The sequence below is a fragment of the Macrosteles quadrilineatus genome, unplaced genomic scaffold (assembly GCF_028750875.1).
Source record: "Macrosteles quadrilineatus isolate MER2022 unplaced genomic scaffold, UCM_ALF_1.0 Scaffold_1__1_contigs__length_201487025, whole genome shotgun sequence".
NCBI classification, from domain to species: Eukaryota; Metazoa; Arthropoda; class Insecta; order Hemiptera; family Cicadellidae; genus Macrosteles; species Macrosteles quadrilineatus.
In genome coordinates this window covers 54,064,049-54,087,092 of record NW_026542594.1, presented here as the reverse complement: position 1 = coordinate 54,087,092, position 23,044 = coordinate 54,064,049, and the positions used below count along the sequence as shown (strand labels likewise).

At 36.4% G+C, this 23,044-nt stretch overlaps 1 protein-coding gene across 1 annotated transcript in view; it reads left to right on the top strand.

The window, feature by feature from the left end:
• LOC128983094 (translational regulator orb2) overlaps positions 1–23,044 on the top strand; it is a 734,652-nt gene that overhangs the window by 263,671 nt on the left and 447,937 nt on the right. The window lies entirely within an intron of this gene.

Here is a 23,044-nt window from a genome sequence, read left to right as displayed (position 1 = left end):
AAATTTGGACAAGTTTTGAGTTTAAGCAACAAGAACCAAGGTAAAAATGTGGTTCGCATTCCACTATAAACTGTTAATCCCTTAGTTGCCATTAGCTGTATGGGCTCTTAATTAACAGCTGTGTCTAAGGAATGTCGGCCTTATTCACTAACAAGACTACAAGATCGCGCCACTCATCCTACACTCATCTCCATTCATACTTGGCTTAAAATACCTACTTTGTATGGTCGCCATTTAATAAGAAAGTATTAACACGCATAGACCCCCGGCTATTAGCTGGGTGCAAAATGTTTTATTGGACTTAGATTTCGATTACAACGTACATAATAACCACTTCAATTCCATTTTACAGTTTTTTTTTTTTTATAAAAATTCACATTAAATTTATTTATATTTTGTATGGACCAATGCTGGCTTCCTAAGGCCCAACTGTATACTATCTTAATCTGAGTATGCAGTTTATTTGTGTTAAATACGTTGTAATACTAGGCTGTAAAAATAATCGACACTAATTCGACACTAATTTAGCATCGCATCTAATAAATACATCAGGAAAAACATGTATACAATGTTTTAGGGAATTTAAACTACTTTTGTTTACTGAAACACTACGTATCGATTAATGACACAACCGGAAAATGTCCGTGAAATGATCAAAGTATGGTTTTCACTATAAGGCTTGGTTTGATAGAATATGCTATTCAAACAACTCAAACACCACGAGTGAATCAAGAGGATTACTTGGCCTGTTATACCCGTAACTAAAAGCTTGTCATTAATAATTCTTATCCATACCTCTCTGATAATGCTCAAGCTTCCAAACTGACACACAGCCAATACATAACAATGTAGGCTTCTCCCATAGAAGGGTTATACATTTGTACACATCTATATATTCCGTAGTAGTTGAAAATGTTAGACACATGGACATATTATTCATTTATAAAATAGATAAGCTCACACCCTATGATTGGTACGCCAGTGGCTCGTGCTCATACATTGTGTTGATGTAACAATAGTATCATTTAATATTTAGTTTTTTAGTAAAATAAAATATTTCTCAAATACTGTAATGAAAAATCATAGGTGAAAGATTTTTTATTTGCAATGCTTAAATTCTCTAAAAAGATATATCTTACTACGATTACTTTTTTTTAACAGTCATGTTTGAAAATAAATTATCTAATCATCCACGTTTGCCGGATAACATAAAATATATCGCTCACATAATATCTGAAGATTTGTGGGTTGGGCTCGAGTGAAAACAATTTTGGTCCTAGATACCATTTTTCATTCATTGAATTATCAATAATGATGCCATATTGAATAAAAGTAGGCCTTCCCAAAAACCCTTAAAAATCCCAATGGTGTCATACGTAATGTGAATAATGTCGAATTCCTGGCATGAAAGGATTTTATCCATGTAAGTGTATGATATTTGCTCGTTCGGAAATATGCGCTGTTTGAAGACTATCGGTAATCCAAGCCTGAGGACCCGTGAGATTCCTTCATGTTTTATTCAATATCAAATATTGGTTATATCTTATTGCGTCGCACCGCACTGGCGGTGCTGTCCCGGAATAGGGCTACTAAACATTCCAACAAAGGATTATGCCGCAACTTGACGTGAATCTCCTTTCCTTGAATTTTCGTTAGACTTTGTTCCTCTGACATAAGCACGCGCAATTGGCTCTGCTGAAGAGTACTCTTAACTGTGTAATCCTGACGCATTGCTTGAGCTACTAATACAGCATTTTTATGTATTCCATATTACACGAGTGTTACAATTAAATGAACAAAATAAAACTCAAAATAAGTTCAAATTAAAGTGCCGTTTGCATTTACATAATATGATTATCTATCCATCTATCTGTACTATTATAAAGAAGAGGTGGTGTGAGCTAAACCATAGATAAAACATACTCCCTTCAAAATTACTGAACCGACTGGGCTTAAATTGTACAAAAATTAAGCTACCGCTCCGAGGATACATTTATAGAACTATTTCCCCCTTCGATATTGACCTAAAATAGGACTCTGACCCGCGGGCTTTCAAAGTTCTGTGGTAATAGTTTTAAAAGTAAGTATTGATTGGTCTCCATGGTAACAAAGAACAAACCCACTAAATTTAAATGTAAACAAGCAGAACTGCAAAATGAATTTTGATTTTACAATTCCACACAGCTACTGTGCGCTTTGAATAGAAAGAGCTATTATGAATTAATACAAGATCATAAACATAATAAATTATGTCATTTGCCCAACTGTAAACATCATTTAACATTACATAGAACTTTCAAACCATATGTTAATGTCATTAATATAGGATTTTTCAGTTACGCCATTTGTTTATATTTATTATCTATACTGAGTCTGTTCTGATATTTGTTAAATGCTGTAATAATATTTTACAGGGAATAAGTCATTGTAAAAGAAATTATTCATGGATGTAGGAAATAATTTTTAGATTCTATAATTATTGCCATATCAACCTAGGCTCTTATCCTGCTCTTAGTTTAAACCATAATAAGACACCCTGCCGCAGCAAACCTGCAGACTAAGCGAATTTACATTTGCCTGATTATGAAAATTACACTGTTAATTGGCAGGTTTGGAACTATTGTGATAGCTTTTCGTTTACATTATAAACAATTCAACATGTTATTTCATTACAACTTATAATCTATCTTTGATTTATTATCCTAGGTTTGCCTAAATAAGTGTTCACAGTATGAGTTAAGTAATACAGTTAAATTTCGTTTCTAAATTTAATTGATAGTTGTGGAACCATTTCTAAGGCATTTTCAAATAACCAACATTGTCTCTTTTGAATACTCACCCCGTTGCAAGGAACGGGTATAGCTGCTAGTGTTTGTAATATCGTAGAGTGTTATGCGAAACTTCTGCACACTATTTTTAATCTAATCGTGGATAAGTACATTAATTGGGGCAGGTACCACAGGTACCACCCGCAGCGACATTTATGTGGGGCTGATGGTTGTTGCGTTGAGGAGAGCTGTGCCAATCAAAGTTTGATATAATTACTCTGATTGACAGTTAATTACAGACGCCACCGCGCCGTCAGGTATTTCTCACCCTTCGTGGTGAAAACATATTTACATTGAGGTGCTTTGCTATGTTCCAATATCCAATCTTGGTAGTTTTAAACGTCGTATATCCTTTGTTTATCCCCTGTTTATTACGATACACCTAAGTGACACTTTGTCGCCCATATATTTTAAATACATTTTTAACCAAGAGTTCTATGTATTTTTTAATATTTACACACTTACGAACATTTAAATGTATCTTTAGTATATCATTAAATTAATGAATTGTAAGCTATCTATGGATGAAGAATATGTAAACTGTTGTGGTTTGCTTGGTTATGGATATATTTTAATCAAACTTGGTAAATATATTTATTTTATACTGAGCTATTAATATTCTATATTATTATAGCTGTTAATATGGTAACAAAGAACAAACCTACAAAGTTTAAAAATGTAAACATGGAGAATTAACTGTGAAATTAATTTTTCACAATTCTACACAGGTAGTTCAAACATATTAAATACTGCACGAATATTAGAACAGAGAGGGGTAGTATTATAAATAAAATAACTATGTCACTAGCCCGAATATAAACATTATTTAACATTACTTAAAAGAAGCTGTCAAACCATATGTTAATGTTATTTCATTAGTATAGAATTCTTTCAGTTACTTTATTTGTTTATGTTTATGATCAGTTTATATTGTGCATACGGGTCTGACTTAGGGGAGGTACGATTGAGGCATTAGTTCAAAATTCCTCCGTGAACAGCGCTGTAGTAGAGAGCATTTTGGCAATGAAGGTTTACTAATCGCAAAAATAGTTCTGTTCATAAAATAAAATTATAAATGCCTCAAATTCAATTTTATAATTTTTTGTGTTATAAAATTACTATCATAACCTAAACGAACTAACCAAACTTGCTGATAATGAAATAATATAAAAAAAGTTTATTAATAGAACAAATAATTCTGCTCATTAAATAAAACTAGAAATTGCTCAATTAAAATTTTATAATGACTTAATAATACAGTAAAATTAAACTGTCTTAAACCGAACCAAACCAACCAAACTTTCTGGTAATGAAAAAATCTTAGTCAAAAAGTTAGTGCCAGCAGCGAGATTCGAACCTGGAACTCTCAGCAAACCAGCCCGGCATGCTAACCACTAGACCACCGAGGCCGTTGGCTACTAACCGTATTGTTACGGTAATGGTGTTCCCTCAGCTTATGAGAAGCCTACAGCTGTCATCGTAAGCTCATCTATACCTCCCCCTGAGTAAATACCATATTATACTGAGTCTGTTTTAATATTTGTGAAATGCTGTAATAATACTTTACAGGGAATAATTCAGTGTAAAATAAATCATTCGCGGATATAGGAAATAATTAAGATTCTATCATCATTGCCGTATCAACCTAGGCCCTTATCCTGAGTTATATAAGGTTAATTTTTAAAACGTTTTTATTAGCTCGCTTTCTTGTCCAGTACAAATTTTGCAATCAATTTAAAACTAAGTTCCTGATGAGCTAGAGACTTGAAACTTGAAACATAGCTCACAAATGGACGACAATGCTATATTATATAATTTAATTTTAATATTTCCCTTAGGCTACGCCCCATGGGCTTGTTTTTATTAACTCGCTTTCCTGCAAATTTTGATACTTTCCGATGACCTAGAGACTTGAAACTTGAAACATAGCTCACAAATGGATGAAAATGCAATATTTATAATTTAATTTTCATATTTCCCTTGGCCTATGCCCCATGGGCTTTTTTTTATTAGCTCGCTAGTCGCTTTCCTACAAACTTTCATATAAATTTCAAACAAAGTTCCCGATGAGCTAGAGACTTGAAATTTTAAACATAGATCACAAATGGATGACTATGCAATATTATATCATTTAATTTTCATATTTACCTTGGGCTACGCCCAATAGGCTTCCAAATCTTCCATGTTTACATTTTGAAAGAACGTAAATATATCAAATAATTCAAGTCAGCTGTAAATACTTAAATTCGACAGTTCGAAGAGCAGAGGTTGAAGTACAGGTTATGCTCCCAAGAGATTCTTTATACAAACAAACATTTCAAAATAAAGATTAACAATCTGATTGCAGATATAAAGGTGTTTGTAAATAATGCCATTTGTTATTTATTTAGTACTAGCGGCCTGTAGGGGCCATAGCCCCTAATTTAGACTACAATCAAAAAACCACAATTAAAAAGGCAAATATTCTAAATATGTTTCTAAAATCATCAATTTTATGTTACTTAAAATTAACAGTGTTTCTTGTTTTATATATTGGTTTTACTTCCGTTGGAGTCGTATATTAGTTACTTCTAATGTGTCAATGAAATAGCCAACAATTGTAAAATAATGATTAAATCAACAACACAACATATTACAAATGGAAACGTGTACACGGTTGGCCTGAGCCCGGAGAGCGACGAATCAGAGCCGAAATCATACAGCCAAAAATTGCACATCTTTTCTAGTTTAAAATTGAAGATTTGTTTTGTAATCTTACGAATTCTGTTATAGTTTCCATTTTGAGAACCAAATGTAAAGGTTAAAATTATTATTAATTATTTGGAGGCAACTCCCCATTTGGTGGTGGTAAGTCAGAAATATATCTATGAATTTGTCCCTGAATTTTAAGACAGTAAGGCCCATTTCCCGGAATCTCTTTTTGTGTAGCGGAAAGCGACGCAATAGCCATTGCACTGTTGTATTGCCTTACGTTTTTTATGAAGTTCGAATAGTGTAAAAACAGTTAGTTCGTCATTTACTTGTGGTTGTGGCATGTCCATTGTGGCAACATGCGTTGAAATGTCCATTTGTGGCCTCCTATGCGAAGTGAAATGCGCCACAATGCATGCAAGTGCTTTAAGAGGACCTAGATTGTGAGAAACAACTCAACTAATTTTCCAGCGTTCTTCTAAAGACTGGTTGTAAAACAGCTTCTGGATTTCTTTCACAGTTAGGCCCTACATGACGTTCTCTTTTGCATTTCTTAAGTCAGTTGAATTCCTGGACACTCTTCCACGTCTTGCAGGTCTTCCCCACGGAAAACAAAAAAATTAAACACAACTCATTTTGAAACATTATTTACCAACATTGACTTTCGGAATAAATGTAAACATTGCAAATAAATAAGTAACAGCTGATAGAATGCAGACGTTTTTCAGTCCCCATGCATTTCTTATGGTGGACATTTTACGTTATATCTCGTTTTCTGGTAAATTTATGGGAATTCTGTTATTTTTCCCGAGTCCCTGGGGTCAAGACCTTTAATTTAAGACCCCTCCCACTTTTCTGCGACTTACCAGACGTCCACAATTTTCTGGTAAAAATTTGGTCTTACAGAATTATATATATAGATTTTATAAAGTAAATAATAAATTTAATATAATTTATAGTTATTAGGTAGGCCATACATTCAATCTAATACATAATTATATGAAATGAAACTCAAATAAACCTTAGATTTCCCACATGCCTCTGTCTTAATCTGATATAGATCCTTGAAATAGATTTAACATCCACACAGATTAAAAACTAAAATGTAGAAAATAATTTATAAATATGTGGAGAGTATAAATACTTGTAAGATTTAAAACGAAAAACGTTGCATGCATGCAATAGATAATTTACAATTACCTTTACCTATTGAACTAATGTATTATTATCAATTGCATGCACCCAACGTTTTTCGTTTTAAATCTTACAAGTATTTATACTCTCCACATATTTATAAATTATTTTCTACTTTTTAGTGCGTTTAAAAACGTTTTTTATTCATAAATTATTTTGATTTATTTTTGTGTAAATAGTAATATAATCCCCCTGCCGCAACAAACCTATAGACTGAGCGAATTCCCATTTGCCTGATTATAATTTCAGCAAAATATGTTAGAAAATTACCCTATTGACAGGTTTGGAACTATTGTGATAGCTTTTCGTTTTCAATGCAAACCACCAAACACATTCTTTTATTATACCTTAAAATCTATCATTGGTTTTGTATCGTAGGTAGCCTAAATAAGTTTTTACATTATGAGATAACAAAAACGCGCTATTATCAAGTTAAGTTATACAGTTCAATTTCGTTTCTAAAATAAATTTTAGGGGGTGAAACCATTTGGCATTTTCAAAGAACCAGCATTAACTCTTTTGCATACTGACCCCGATGCAAGGCACGGATATAGCTGCTACCAAATTTCGAATAGTAGTGCTGGTTGCAGTAGCGCCAGTCAAATAACAAGCGACTGGCGCTACTAATTGTGACCAACACGATTGATTTATTTAGTATCTTATATACATTAGAGTTAATTATGTACTTCCACAAAGTCTTCTTTCTACATCAATTACAATTCCATAATACCCCCGCCGCAGCAAACCTGCATCCTAAGCAAATTTCCATTCGTGTGACTTTATTTTTAATTAAATCTAATTCAATAACATTAGGTTTAACTAATGCCTACAGCTGCTACAGTACAGGGAGGGTAACGAAGTGTGATTTTTAGGAAACTATTATTAGCTTGGTATAAAATAAATAAATTTGTCAAGTTTGATAAAAATATATCCATAAACAAGCAATATTACAGTTTACTTATCCCACTAATATTTTAAGTAAAGAAGTTTGGATGTATGGTATGTACGTATGGATGGATGTTTGTGACAAGTAAACGCGAAAGATACTAAACCGACAGTGTTGAAACTTGGTACAGTATGATGATAGCTAACAATCCCGATTAACATATAGACTCATTCTTACCTCAAAAATACTTTCGGGCTCCACCCCAGTGGCTCTGGAGTTTCTCATGTTAACCAATTCAATTTTTTTTTCAATTCAATTCAATTCAATTCAATTATTTAAGATGGGGACGCCACTATGTGCGTATTTTAACCCAAATATGAGTGAAGGATGAGTGTAGGATGAGTGGCGCGATCTTGTAGTCTTGTTAGTGACTAAGGCCGACATTCCTTAGACACAGCTGTTAATTAATAGCCCATACAGCTAATGGCAACTAAGGGACCTACAGTTTATAGTGGAATCCGAACCACATTTTTTCCTTGTAATTTACGAATTGGTCTAATTATCAGGATAGAGACGCAGAACCTTCAGGTACAGACACAGTTATAACGGTTTGTGAGGTTGACGATTCTTTGCACTCCCTCCTTGTTAAAGGTAACTGTAGTAGCGTTTATGAGTATTCATATTTAAATGAATTAAAGACTTTAGTCAGCCGTTTCAACTGCATAAGTTGGTTCTATGATTTAAAATAGCATTAAAAAGTTAATGGCTTGCCAACAGGGTGCAGCACTATTAGGTTTTTTGCATGTATGACAACAGCTAATTTGAACCAACTAGCAACAACAAGTTGTGATACACAATGAGAACTTTACTTTTTTCCATGGCTATCGTAGATGTGTGCTACACTATATGATACCGTATAAATTAAAAGACAAAACTCTCCCATAACTGCAATAAGCATTTTATACTTATATGCCAACCCCGTACGAAGGACGGGTACTCTGCTAGTTGAAAATCAAACCAGGCGAAACGCAAATGGACAATTGGCTTAGTCTGCAGGTTTTCTGCGGTGGGGGTGTTTTGTATATAATGTGACTGATGCTGAGAGGTGAGAGGTGATCATCTATGTGTAGCAATCTCAGTCTGCAGTTGGCCACCGACTACCAGGAGTGATCAATCTTGTGGCAATAACATCATCTCAGTTGATAGATTGTTGGGCTTTGAATAACATTTGCCGGTGGTTAAATTTGATCGCACCAAAGGCTGTGTGCAGGACAATATTGTAATCGATCAATCTGGCGAAAGGTAAACAATTTTCTAACAGTGTCTTGATACGTTATTATGTACAGGGTTACAGGATGTGTAACAGCATGGTCCTTTACCAACATTTCAACAATAACATATTATACATAGACAGAATAGAGGTTTGGGATCATTTGATAGCATTTCCCAAAGATCGAGCAATGAATAGCACTGTTCTTCATCAATTTTGTGGCAATAACTTAATCGATTGTGTCCGTTAATGCTAAGGTGTTTAGATTAACGAACGATTAATCATTTATAAGTAGTTATTGCAATTATACGTAGTGGTCAGTTTTGACTGTATTCTCGCTGTATTCACATACATTTTGTAGCAGTTGCATGTTTTCTGTTGAAGAGTTGTCGAGCTTTGAATAAAGATTGCTCCTGCTCCTGACCTGAATTACAGCCCTGGGTTAGTGACAACATGCATTTGATTGACCTTGATTGCAATTTGAACTGTGAATTAAAATACTACGAGCTGTTGGCCCGTCCTACGTACGGGAATCGAGCAGTCAATTAAAACTGAATATGATTCAGAACAGCTAGTTTACAACTTGGTGGCCGATTCCCACACACTGGCTTTGAGTACAGTAGCTACATACCACCTTCCACTGCATAGGCCTACTATCACTTACCCGTACCTTATTTTACCACCTTGGTCACTGAAACCTGAAAATGATCCTGGCCTCCCGTTCTCTTCTATCCCCTGCCGTTTCTGGATGACAGGAAGACAGGAAGATACCAGTCTGAAGATGTCTTTCATTACTTGGTCTTCCAAGTGGTCGTCTACCTTGTAGTACTCCTTGGAATACACTTTTAAAAGTTGAAGTATCTTCTCTCTGCCATGCAAAGCCTGCCCAGCCCATCCGAGATCCGAGCCTTTCGGTCTACTTTTGGAATGTACCCCTGTATCAAGTTTCTGAATCATACAGTACTACTGGGATGGTTATGATATGGTATGAATCGATTTTGGTTTCTACTGACACCCTGCAGCTTACTGGTCAGTTTTCTAGAGAGTGGAGACCTACTACACCGGTTGACATTTTCATTACAAATAAAATGTGTACTGTATGCAGTCATACTTATATTCAAACATCTAGAAAAAGATGTATCAACACGTAAACCACTTATATCTTAAAGGATAATTATATCTTAAAGGATCTTAAAGGATTAAGCACTTATACTTAGACGGATTGCATGTATGACAAAACTTTATTATACGTTTAAAATGTTTAGTTCAAAATTACACAATCTCCTGGTAACATAGATCTTTTACGGTAGAAAATAAACTGCATTTTAAAGTAAAATAGTGTGTAGGCAAACTCTGACGATCAATATTTTTGTATACAAACAACTTGTAACATAAACATTTCAATGACAGTTAGAAACCAGCTGTTAGTTAAACCACCACTAAACCGACTTTAACTCGTCCGTCGGCTGCTAGACTTTTTGAAAATTAAAACTTAATTTCTAGAAAATTGAAACCCTAAACTAAAATAATTATGGCTTCGACATTTCCTAGTTTTCAAAATTATCTTTCTTGCAACACAAATATCATAAAAATCCGTCTAGTGGTTGATTCTGAATAGTGAAATAAAAAAAAACCCTGTTTCGTTTTAATATATAGGATTTTGTCGATTGTAGTTGCAGTAATAGTTAGGATTGACATTTTGTTGGCTTCGATTGAACTGATGAATATTTCGTTTTTACCAGCATAAGTAATTGCAGTTTAAGTATACATGGCTATTTTATAAAATAAATGTCCTAATTTTATCCACAATGGATGGGTACATATTGATGTAATTTAGAGAACATTTTGCGGTTGCTCATTCCAACATCAAATATAATTATATCGATGCAATGTTCGTCGACCGACACAGTCTGGTGAAAGTGTCACTAATTGCAGTGTGCAATGAGTTTAATACAGTACGTCAATAGACGTCAATGGCTCGTTACTGGCAACCAATCACAGCCGCCTCTCCGCTGCCGCCACCGCCAACTGTTTATTGCCGTACTACTTTTGTATCCATGAAATTGATTTTAAATGTTATATGGTGGACTCCAAGTACATGTGTTTTCTGAATGCTACTTACAAATTAAATACCCGTTCCATGAATTCTACGTTTATGTTAACGAAATAGTAGTTTCCTTTTAATAAGAGCGAAGAAAAAATGCGGTGTACGAAAATGTGTAAACGAGGGATCATAGTCGTTATTTAACGTTATTTGGATTGTTAAACTAAAAGGGCGCTTTCAAAGTGTTGCACCTACTTAGTTGGTCGTAACACTTGACAGAGACGCAGAACCTTCAGGTACAGACACAGTTATAACGGTTTGTGAGGTTGACGATTCTTTGCACTCCCTCCTTGTTAAAGGTAACTGTAGTAGCGTTTATACGACATTGCGGTCACAACGTGTGTGTGTGTGTGTGTGTACGAGGTTGTTTTGTGAGAGCGAGGCACACGTTTACCCTCGTTTCGGCCCTAGGGAGTCCCATACTTTCCGAGCAGTTTTTCTCCCTTAGTTTGAATCTTTCCTCCGGTGTCGAGATTTATTGATAGTGTGTGTTCGAATTCACCTGATGGAGGAGTTTGTTTATGAATTGAGTTACAATCCCTGTAATATTTCAATTTACTTTTAATCACTGAGGTCCAAATATTAGCGAATTTTCCTATAGGGAAGTAGCTATTACCGTAGGTGGTACGGTAAGATCTAGGCCCGGGACCAATTTACTTTTTTCATTTTGATTTCCCCAGAGGCTAAAACAATTCGTTCAAATTGTGTTGTATAAACTATTATTTCAAATGTTAGTAATATAATCATCAATATATATATATATTTATATATGAATTTTTGCTCGAGTCATCGTGCTAACGGGCATATATATATATATATCCGATTTTGATGAAATTTGGTATAAACGTGTAAACATACATTTATTCGAACGAGTTCGCGAACCAGAATGATTGGACTATGGGAACGGGGGGTTATGGGAGGTTTTATGAGGTAAAAATTGTAGGGCTTAAAAAACAAATAATTTAGTATATCGAATCAAATCAAATCAAAAATAGTTACGGGGGGGGGGGAAATGTAAATTTTAAATTCCTATGGTATTCTTATGGAGAATAAGTAAACTGTTGTAGTTTGCTTGTTTATGAACATATTTTGATCAAATTTGGAAAAAGCATTCATTTCTTTCTAAAAACATTTTACAAAAAAAAAATACTTATTTACCCTCTCTGTTGCAGCAAACCTAAGTACTCGTTAAACTAATTATATTAAAATAGGGAATAAATGTGATATTTTTAAGGATACATTTTAGTGTAAATCCAATCAGGCAAATGGAAATTCCCTTAGCCTTCAGGTTTGCTGCAGCGGAGGTATTTTTAATTTTTAAACCACAATTGGGAAAAATACCAAAGTTCGCACGTGATTACTGGTGATAGACATCCTGCCCAATTACCGACCGGATAACCCTTTTGTAGTACGGTCCACAAGGAGTCAGAAAAAATTCTTAAATACCGGCATAGGTTAAATTAGGTATCAAATAAAAGGTCTCCGTTAGTAAAATACAATGCCACTAACCCGAACGGCAGAGTGATGGTGGCGTTATAGAATGACTACAGTGGCAGAGTGACGGTGGCGTTATAGAATGACTACAGTGGCAGAGTGACGGTGTCGTTATAGTAAAACTACAGCGGCAGAGTGACGGTGGCGTTATAGAATGACTACAGCGGCAGAGTGACGGTGGCGTTATAGTAAAACTACAGCGGCAGAGTGACGGTGGCGTTATAGAATGACTACAGCGGCAGAGTGACGGCGGCGTTATAGAATGACTACAGTGGCAGAGTGACGTCGGCGTTATAGAATGACTACAGCGGCAGAGTGACGGTGGCGTTATAGAATGACTACAGCGGCAGAGTGACGGTGGCGTTATAGTAAAACTACAGCGGCAGAGTGACGTCGGCGTTATAGAATGACTACAGCGGCAGAGTGACGGCGGCGTTATAGAATGACTACAGTGGCAGAGTGACGGTGGCGTTATAGTATGACTACAGCGGCAGAGTGACGGTGGCGTTATAGAATGACTACAGCGGCAGAGTGACGGTGGCGTTATAGTAAAACTACAGCGGCAGAGTGACGGTGGCGTTATAGAATGACTACAGCGGCAGAGTGACGGCGGCGTTATAGAATGACTACAGTGGCAGAGTGACGTCGGCGTTATAGAATGACTACAGTGGCAGAGTGACGGCGGCGTTATAGAATGACTACAGTGGCAGAGTGACGGTGGCGTTATAGAATGACTACAGTGGCAGAGTGACGGTGGCGTTATAGTATGACTACAGTGGCAGAGTGACGGCGGCGTTATAGAATGACTACAGTGGCAGAGTGACGTCGGCGTTATAGAATGACTACAGTGGCAGAGTGACGGTGGCGTTATAGAATGACTACAGTGGCAGAGTGACGGCGGCGTTATAGTATGACTACAGTGGCAGAGTGACGTCGGCGTTATAGTATGACTACAGCGGCAGAGTGACGGTGGCGTTATAGAATGACTACAGTGGCAGAGTGACGGTGGCGTTATAGTATGACTACAGTGGCAGAGTGACGGCGGTGTTATAGAATGACTACAGTGGCAGAGTGACGTCGGCGTTATAGAATGACTACAGTGGCAGAGTGACGGCGGCGTTATAGAATGACTACAGTGGCAGAGTGATGGTGGCGTTATAGTAAAACTACAGTGGCAGAGTGACGTCGGCGTTATAGAATGACTACAGCGGCAGAGTGACGGCGGCGTTATAGAATGACTACAGTGGCAGAGTGATGGTGGCGTTATAGTAAAACTACAGTGGCAGAGTGACGTCGGCGTTATAGAATGACTACAGTGGCAGAGTGACGGCGGCGTTATAGAATGACTACAGTGGCAGAGTGATGGTGGCGTTATAGTAATACTACAGCGGCAGAGTGACGGCGACGTTATAGAATGACTACAGTGGCAGAGTGATGGTGGCGTTATAGTAAAACTACAGTGGCAGAGTGACGGCGGCGTTATAGAATGACTACAGCGGCAGAGTGACGGCGACGTTATAGAATGACTACAGTGGCAGAGTGACGGCGGCGTTATAGAATGACTACAGTGGCAGAGTGATGGTGGCGTTATAGAATGACTACAGTGGCAGAGTGACGGCGGCGTTATAGAATGACTACAGTGGCAGAGTGACGGCGGCGTTATAGAATGACTACAGTGGCAGAGTGATGGTGGCGTTATAGTAAAACTACAGTGGCAGAGTGACGGCGGCGTTATAGAATGACTACAGTGGCAGAGTGACGGCGGCGTTATAGAATGACTACAGTGGCAGAGTGATGGTGGCGTTATAGTATGACTACAGCGGCAGAGTGACGGTGGCGTTATAGAATGACTACAGTGGCAGAGTGACGGTGTCGTTATAGTAAAACTACAGTGGCAGAGTGACGTCGGCGTTATAGAATGACTACAGTGGCAGAGTGATGGTGGCGTTATAGTATGACTACAGCGGCAGAGTGACGGTGGCGTTATAGAATGACTACAGTGGCAGAGTGATGGTGGCGTTATAGTAAAACTACAGTGGCAGAGTGACGTCGGCGTTATAGAATGACTACAGTGGCAGAGTGACGGCGGCGTTATAGAATGACTACAGTGGCAGAGTGATGGTGGCGTTATAGTAAAACTACAGTGGCAGAGTGACGTCGGCGTTATAGAATGACTACAGCGGCAGAGTGACGGCGGCGTTATAGAATGACTACAGTGGCAGAGTGATGGTGGCGTTATAGTAAAACTACAGTGGCAGAGTTACGTCGGCGTTATAGAATGACTACAGTGGCAGAGTGACGGCGGCGTTATAGAATGACTACAGTGGCAGAGTGACGTCGGCGTTATAGTATGACTACAGCGGCAGAGTGACGGTGGCGTTATAGTAAAACTACAGCGGCAGAGTGACGGCGGCGTTATAGTATGACTACAGTGGCAGAGTGACGGCGGCGTTATAGTAATACTACAGCGGCAGAGTGACGGCGACGTTATAGAATGACTACAGCGGCAGAGTGACGGCGGCGTTATAGTAAAACTACAGCGGCAGAGTGACGGTGGCGTTATAGTATGACTACAGTGGCAGAGTGACGGTGGCGTTATAGTAATACTACAGCGGCAGAGTGACGGCGACGTTATAGAATGACTACAGCGGCAGAGTGACGGCGGCGTAGTGACGGTGGCGTTATAGTAAAACTACAGCGGCAGAGTGACGGTGGCGTTATAGAATGACTACAGCGGCAGAGTGACGGCGGTATTATCGAAAGACTATTGTATAACGGCAGTGTGACGCGAATGGGCGCACCGCGGTATTTATAACTGCTCGGTCTCATTAAAGTGACACGACGTCAACCCCCGCTTCTTCCCGTTAATTACCCAGTTTATTGCGTTTCTGATCGTTCCCTGGTGAAATTTTTAATTAATTCTGCACATTAACTTTTTTAGTGCAACTTTTTTACGTTTAGTTAAGAGTCATTTGGAACTAAATGTCCCCATAGTTTATAATCATTAAAATTATTTTATAATGTGTCTTAATTACGTTTTGTTTTAAATGAAACATTTTAATTCATGTTATTTTCAGTGGCATGAACTTTGTTTCCATGTAAATAAGGGCATATACATAAACATACACGACAGAAATCAGTTAGGTATACTTTTCACAGTTAAGATTAAAGTATTGCACCTACTTAGTTGCTCAGAAATAAACAGATCAGAATTAAACAAGCAAATGAAATATGAATTATATTATAAGGTTTACATTTATTCTTCACAGCAATATCCAAACTTTTATTTTATTGAGTGTCTGATGTCTAATACATATTTTTGTGATTCATTACCAGCGTTAGGGAGTATATTGTTATTTTTGAGAAACAATCAATATAACGCATTTCAATAGGAACATTGCCATTGGTTGTTAGTCTCTTGTTTTTAAAAACATCATATTTTATATCTGAACGCTATAAGTCATGCATGATGAGGGTAGTGTTTTTAGCTTGTGTGATATAAAAAACTGATATATTTTGCAAATTATTTCTAATTATATGAAAATTCGTTTGCCATTCTAAACAAAACAAGTAAAATCGGACTATACTAAATTAATAAACATTACACTAATGTGAGCATACCACCGAACATAAAGCCTAAATAAGCATCATATTATTTTTGTTATTTTACCTAACCCGCCATGTTAAACTTCCCTATCCCAAGCTTGATGTATAGCTTCGTTACTTCTCGAGTGATGTAAAGTTGTAAAAAACTCACTCGGTGATGTAATGAAACCCATTTAAATAACATTGAGTGCTTAACTTAAAAAAAATATACCTCTATGGAGCCAACGACGTTCAACGCTAGAAATCAGCTGTGTGCTTGAATTTTATTGTTATGTTTTGAATAATTTTCCTAACCTAGCTTTTGTTTGAAATGAACGTTACTGTTAGAAGATGAGTGAAATGGACAATGAAAAATATTGTTCATAACCTCCTGTATATTGTCGGGTCAGGTAAAATCTTGTACGTTACACGTTACGCAAGATCGTGTTTACATCACTTCGGTAAATTATGCAACTCGCTTCCGCTCGTTGCACAACATTCACCTGCGTGATGTAAAAACGCTCTTACTACACTTGTAAGGTAAATAGCTATTACACTTTTATTTACTGTGACTACAAATAGCTGGTGATGGGAAAGTAGAAACTGCTTAACATTTACGATGTTCTCTGTTAATTAGTCTTACACATTTAACAGAATATCTAGTCCTTAGACAGCTAACTACGACATGAATCCAATAGAGTGCGGAGGTAGCCAGATATGGATGATGTACGGATGGCTAGAATACAACACACTGTCTGTAGCTGTAAACTTTTGACACATTGGTATTTCTAGGGCTGCGCATGTTGGTAGTGCCACACATACTCTGACATTGATATATCGTACAACATTTGTTCATGTTCTGTTCATTCTAGATTGGTATTTTACCATTTGTAAATAACATCGATGGTTAATAATATACATATTCTACTGTTACTGTAACATGAAAGTCCATAGTAAAGGAATTTAAAAGTTATATCATTAGTTATAAAAGTTATTTTTTACCAACATAAAATTAGTACTCTTGACTACAGTTATTTTCTTTTTGGTGCAAAAATATCGATAAATCGTATACATATTAGTGGACAGAGCATATTCTTTAGGATAGCGGTTGACATTTATCGAATTTACAGATTTTAGATCAACTTTATAGTTTTGATAAGCCTTTTGGATCCTATTTTGCATATACTAAACATTTCTACAGATACAAATTTCCTCAGGGACTTGAGATAACTCATCTCCATTCATACTTGGCTTAAATTTGATTACAAACACTAACATGCATGTGCACTACTGTACTAGTACTGTACCATCATCATATATCGGCAACAGACCAGTACAAGAGCAGCGATGGAACTACCAACTACAGACGGTTTATTTGATTACGTCATGTGTGTGTCTGTTTCTGGGTCGCGGCAGCGTGATTCGATAACTCAAGCGTTTTAATATTATCGACGTTTGACAATTTTGACACCAGGCTAGAGTAAAACCTTTTCAGTATGTACTTGACTAATTGTGTACTTTTAAATTGTGGTACTTTCTTTAATCTCACGAGTTAAGAACTTGAACTTGAAATTTTTGTAGGCGCTGTAACAAAACCCTCCAAAAAACTACGAATTTAAAAACTACAATGGATATAAGTGGTGGGTGATTTTTTTCTTTGTCTTAGCCTTCCTTCAGATTGACTTTCTCAATTTCCGGAGGGTTTCTCAACAGGTCTTAGCTAAACAATCGTCCTCTTTTCCCTAAATGTCAAGTGCTGAGAACTTTAATTTATTTTTAATAGAAACAAGAGGTTCTACCCGCGAATTCGCGGGTGTACAGAAGCCACCATTAAATTAATTTAATCAACTTTGACTTTATATTAAACTAGCTGTACCCGCGGGCTTTGACCCGTTTAACTTCACAAGTGAGCTCGTTCGCATGGCTCAATCACGTCCTGGTTGAAGTTCGTTCGCTTACGCTCACTCACCTTTGGGTTGGAGCTCGTTCGCTCCGCTCACTTGCCTTCAAGTTAGCTCGTTCGCTACCTCGCTTCCAGGTTGAAGTTCGTTCGCTACGCTCACTCACCTTTTGGTTGCAAATTGGCTGTAGTCATAAATTTAAAAAAAATAATAGTGCTGCACCCTGTTGGTAATCCTTGTAACTTTAATGCTATTGAACATCATAGAACAGAACCAACTTGTTGAATTGAAACAGCTGTTAAGAAATTCCTTTTAAATATGAAAAATCATAAGGTTAACATGGGAAACTCCAGAGCCACTGGGGCGGAGCCCGAAAGCCCGATCAGAATAAAAACTACTTAGTTTTCCTATTTAATGCCCAAAGAATCGGTGTACCGAATTTCAGCCTCCTAGGTAAATGGGAAGTTGGAGAATTAGTGATGAGTGAGTGAGTGAGTGAGTCAGTGAGGGCTTTGCCTTTTATATATTTAGATTTAAAGGGCCCAAGTTCGAAAAATTGTCATCTTAAAGGATGTTAAAAGCAGTGGAACCTTCATACCTTACGTCCTGAGGTGGCCGAGGTGGGTACGGTTCTACCTGAACTCACCGCTCTCTTCCAAGATCTTTAATACTTTACTTTAATACTTTTCAATTAAATGGTGACCTGTTAAAGATTGGTGACAACCTCTTGGAACGAACAACATACATGGTTTGTTAATCTCATATTCATCGTATTTCGGTCACCTTTAATCACTCACTTGTATCAAACAGCTACAAATAGCTTAACTGTCCACTCCCCGAACCTCTTTTAAGAACATAAAAATAAAATAATAAAATAAGTAAACAAAAATGTAAACAAACAAACTATATTGTCAATTGCATTGGCCAGCTGTTGTTCACTAAATTAATCGAATAACATTTACTTCCAAAACATGCAAGGCGTAGCCCTTTGGAAATCAACCTGTGGGGCAGAGCCTTTAGGGAGTTCGTCCATATCAATACTTTTCGGCAAATCTACACACTCTGAGCTTCATTTTGATATGCCATATGCCTATATTTTTATTTGGTAAATGGCCTTAACCGTTTACATAAAATTTGATTGTATCACTTTAATAATATAATAGATTATGTGTTACATTACATAGTTTCGACTTACCAAGCTAAAGTTAATATCATTGGTATACATTAGTTGTAGAAGAGATAAAAAATGGATTGACACGTAAGGAGTTTATGAAGACTATGAGTATGAAGACGTATGAGTCTATGTAGACTATAGCATATCTTAAAATGGTTAAGTCACATTGAAGCATGGCGGGATTTGATAATATAGTTAAGTATTTAGAATAGAATCGTCGTCCACGTTGACTAATTACATTTGTGTATTTTTGTTTGATATACAATCAATAACCCAGAGATAATTTATCGTATGGAATAATATGTACCTTTACAGCAAAAAGATATATACAGTAGTAAATGTTATTACACTGGTAATTCTTATTACACACTAGACGCTTTACCCGTGCTTTGAGGTCGTGGAAGAGAAAATCTTTTCAAAGTTTATTGAATGAAATATTTACAAATCCAACCTAAACTGCACTGTTTTAATTCTATTCAAGAGGTTCTACCCGTGAATTCACGTTTGTACAATTCAGAAGCCTCATATAAATTAATTTAATTAACTTTGCCTTTATACTTCATTTAAAGGACAAAGTTTGAGTAATTATCATCGGAAGGAATGCCAAAAGCATCTGGACCTTCATACCTTTCGTCCTGAGGTAGCCTGGTGGTAGGTGGCTGGAGGTACCTAGATGAAGTCGAGGTGAGTAGGCCCTACGGTTGTACCTGAACTCGCCGCTCTCTTTCACGACGACCTGTTAAAGATCAGCGACAATCTCTTGGTCGATTCTTGATTTTTTGATGACCGTAATCATTTACATAAAATTTGTATTGTATCACTTTAACAATATAATTGGAAATCGGCCTATGAGGTAGAGCCCTAAGAGAATACGTTCATACCAATAATTTTCGGCAAATCAACACACTCTGAGCTTCATTTTCATGTGCCTTATGCCTATATTTTTATTTGGTTAATGGCCTTAACCATTTACATAAAATTTGATTGTATCCCAGTCCCAGTGATTTATGTTCAATTCTATTTCATTTACTTCTTCTAGCTGGTTTGTTTTTGCAGCAGAAATGAACAAGTATAAATGGTGTTTTCAGCGCCCGCGTTTGGCACAGACAAATGATCGGTTTTTACAACGACGAGGCAGCTAAATAAGCCCGGCACAATGGGTTAATTCCTCCCTCAGCGACGCCCTGCCGTGATCATTTTGCACGTTCTATTTTTTGTAAAATCTCTTCTCGTGTATCAATATGTATAGGCAAAAGAAAATAAAAAGGTATTGGCAAGGTTGTCTGCGATGAGAGGAGTATATGGAGTTTCCCAAAGTAATGGTGTGTGTTTCAAGTATTTTAAGTATTAAATTAGGTCTAAGTTAAACTTTCAAAAATAATTTTTCGTATTACAACTATTATGGCAATGTAGTAATAATAAAATATGTATTGATTAAATCATCAGTAGCACAGAGTTTTGTACAAATGTTTGAATGTTTTATAGTGATTTATAAGCTCTGTGTCAGAAAATGAAATCAGTTGTACAACTGTGTGCATACAAACACGTCGGCCGTGGACTGTACACATTATACATACTGTACACACTGTACAGTACTGTAGTTGACTTACCCCGCCAAGATCTGACGTCATTGCGCCGGGACCATTACACGTGGTTGGGGGAGGGAGGGGGAATTGTTTGTTCCCTCTGACCACCAAATTGTTTCACCGGATTGTTGTGTTTATTCGCCATCAGATGTTCCCGGTGCGGCGCACCAGCCAATGAATAGGCCTACACACCCCTCTACTCACAATCAGCTGACCTTACGCCTTGGACTCTGGAGCTATGAAAAATCGTTATCCTAGTACCTCTTGAGAAAAATTTGATTTCGGTTATATGTAACCAAACTCTTTTAGAAATATAAACCTCAATAGTATTCTTGTTACAATCTTTTATTATGGTAAAGTTAAACTAGCCATACCTGAACTAGTTGCTCTGCCCACAAGGTGAGAATACATAAGAAAATTATGCGTTTTTTTAGAATCTACTAATGAAACAGGTACAACACACTTACTAGGAATCATCGAGGCAAATCTCAATCTTACTTGTTTGTTGTCTACAGAGTCAAAAGGTCAACTAAGGGGAAAAGTAAACAACCAAAATATAAATAAAATAAAATGTAATAGCTGACTTATATTTAGTATTTTAAATGTGATCAAAACAACCCTTTAATACGGTATGTGCCCTAAGGAATGGGTTTATCGAAAAACTGATATTTTTCAGTCCTTGGGTGTGAAAATTTGAGTTTGGTTTAATTTTTAGTGACCATATAAGGACATTAACTAATACAACTGCAAATGATGTTGCCGAATCGGTGGACCTTGTCGTGATTTATTCGACAGTCATGCTAAGCTAGGATTCTGGAAGTAGTTACTGTAGATCGTTAAGATGTCAGTAATTCCCCTTCCACTCGAGTCATCAATCTCCCTGGGAATAACTTACTCTTGATGGATTGCTAAACCAAGCCCGCCTACCCCCGCCTTCCCACCACTCAACCACCACACACACAATCCAATGTCAAAATCTCTTTTCTGAAATTAATTTATAATTTCTACATCTAGGTGTGTTTCTGTTTTAAAGAAAGGCTTTTTTATTAAATCCTTGGTTCGGTATATGGCGTGTTGAATTAATAATTCCAAGTTTAGAAGTTGAAAACAACATTATCTTGTGACCATGTTATGAAGTTTATAGAATAGGTATTTTGGTGTTCCTATGAGATTGTTTTCTATACAGGGTGATTCAAAATGAATGACCCAGTTTTAACGCTTTATAACTTTCATACTATTAAACTTACCGCCATAAAATGCACATCAAACAAAAAAGCAACTCAAAGAGTTTATGCCTTCCAAAGACACATCATTTAACAAAATCGATCCAGCAGAACTGTAGATTTTATTGTACAAAGTTAAAAAGTAATCTCCAACTTTTTTTACCACTAGAAATTTGGAGGTTACTTGACGTTTTTGCAAATAACTTTTAAATGGTGAGGAAATCGACCAAAATGGAAGGTAATATTCCGAAAGAGAATAAAATTTCCAACAATCTACTATTATGCATTTTTTTGAAAATACTCAAGAAAGGTACAAAAAATTGCCTCAAAATGAAAGAAAAATTGAAAATCCCCGTCTTAAATGTAGACAATAAACATAGCAAACATCAAATTTCACAATTTTTTATTTTAAGCCAAATTTAAGCTACATTTATTGAGTATTTTCAAGAAATGCATAATAGTAGATTGTAAGACATTTTATTCTCTTTCGGAATATTACCTTCCACTTTGGTCGATTTCCTCACCATTTAAAAGTTATTTGCAAAAACGTCAAGTAACCTCCAAATTTCTAGTGGTAAAAAAATTTGGAGATTACTTTTTAAATTTGTACAATTAAATCTACAGTTCTGCTGGATCGATTTCGTTAAATGATGTGTCTTTGGAAGACATAAACTCTTTGAGTTGCTTTTTCGTTTGATGTGTATTTTATAGCGGTAAGTTTAATAGTATAAAAGTTATAAAGCGTTAAAACTGGGTCAATCATTTTGAATCACCCTGTATAATTTACTAAAGGAAGATATGCTTCGTTTGTAAGCTTAAAAAATATTAAGTAAAGAAAAATAAAAAAAGATCTGTTTAATTTTCCTAATAATTTAATTTATTACCAGTATTAATACAACGAATAATCACACCTTCCTACATGGTTTAATATCAACCTAATGATTCACTTTTGTTTCAGGTAACGTGTGAAATTCTGTAAGTAATTTATATATATTGCATTACAGTATATAATATCTACATAGTAAAACAATCAATTTAAAGTTCTGCTTACTTCATTATAAGGTACACCTCGAAATACGAAAATTATAAAATGAATGCGAACGGAGAA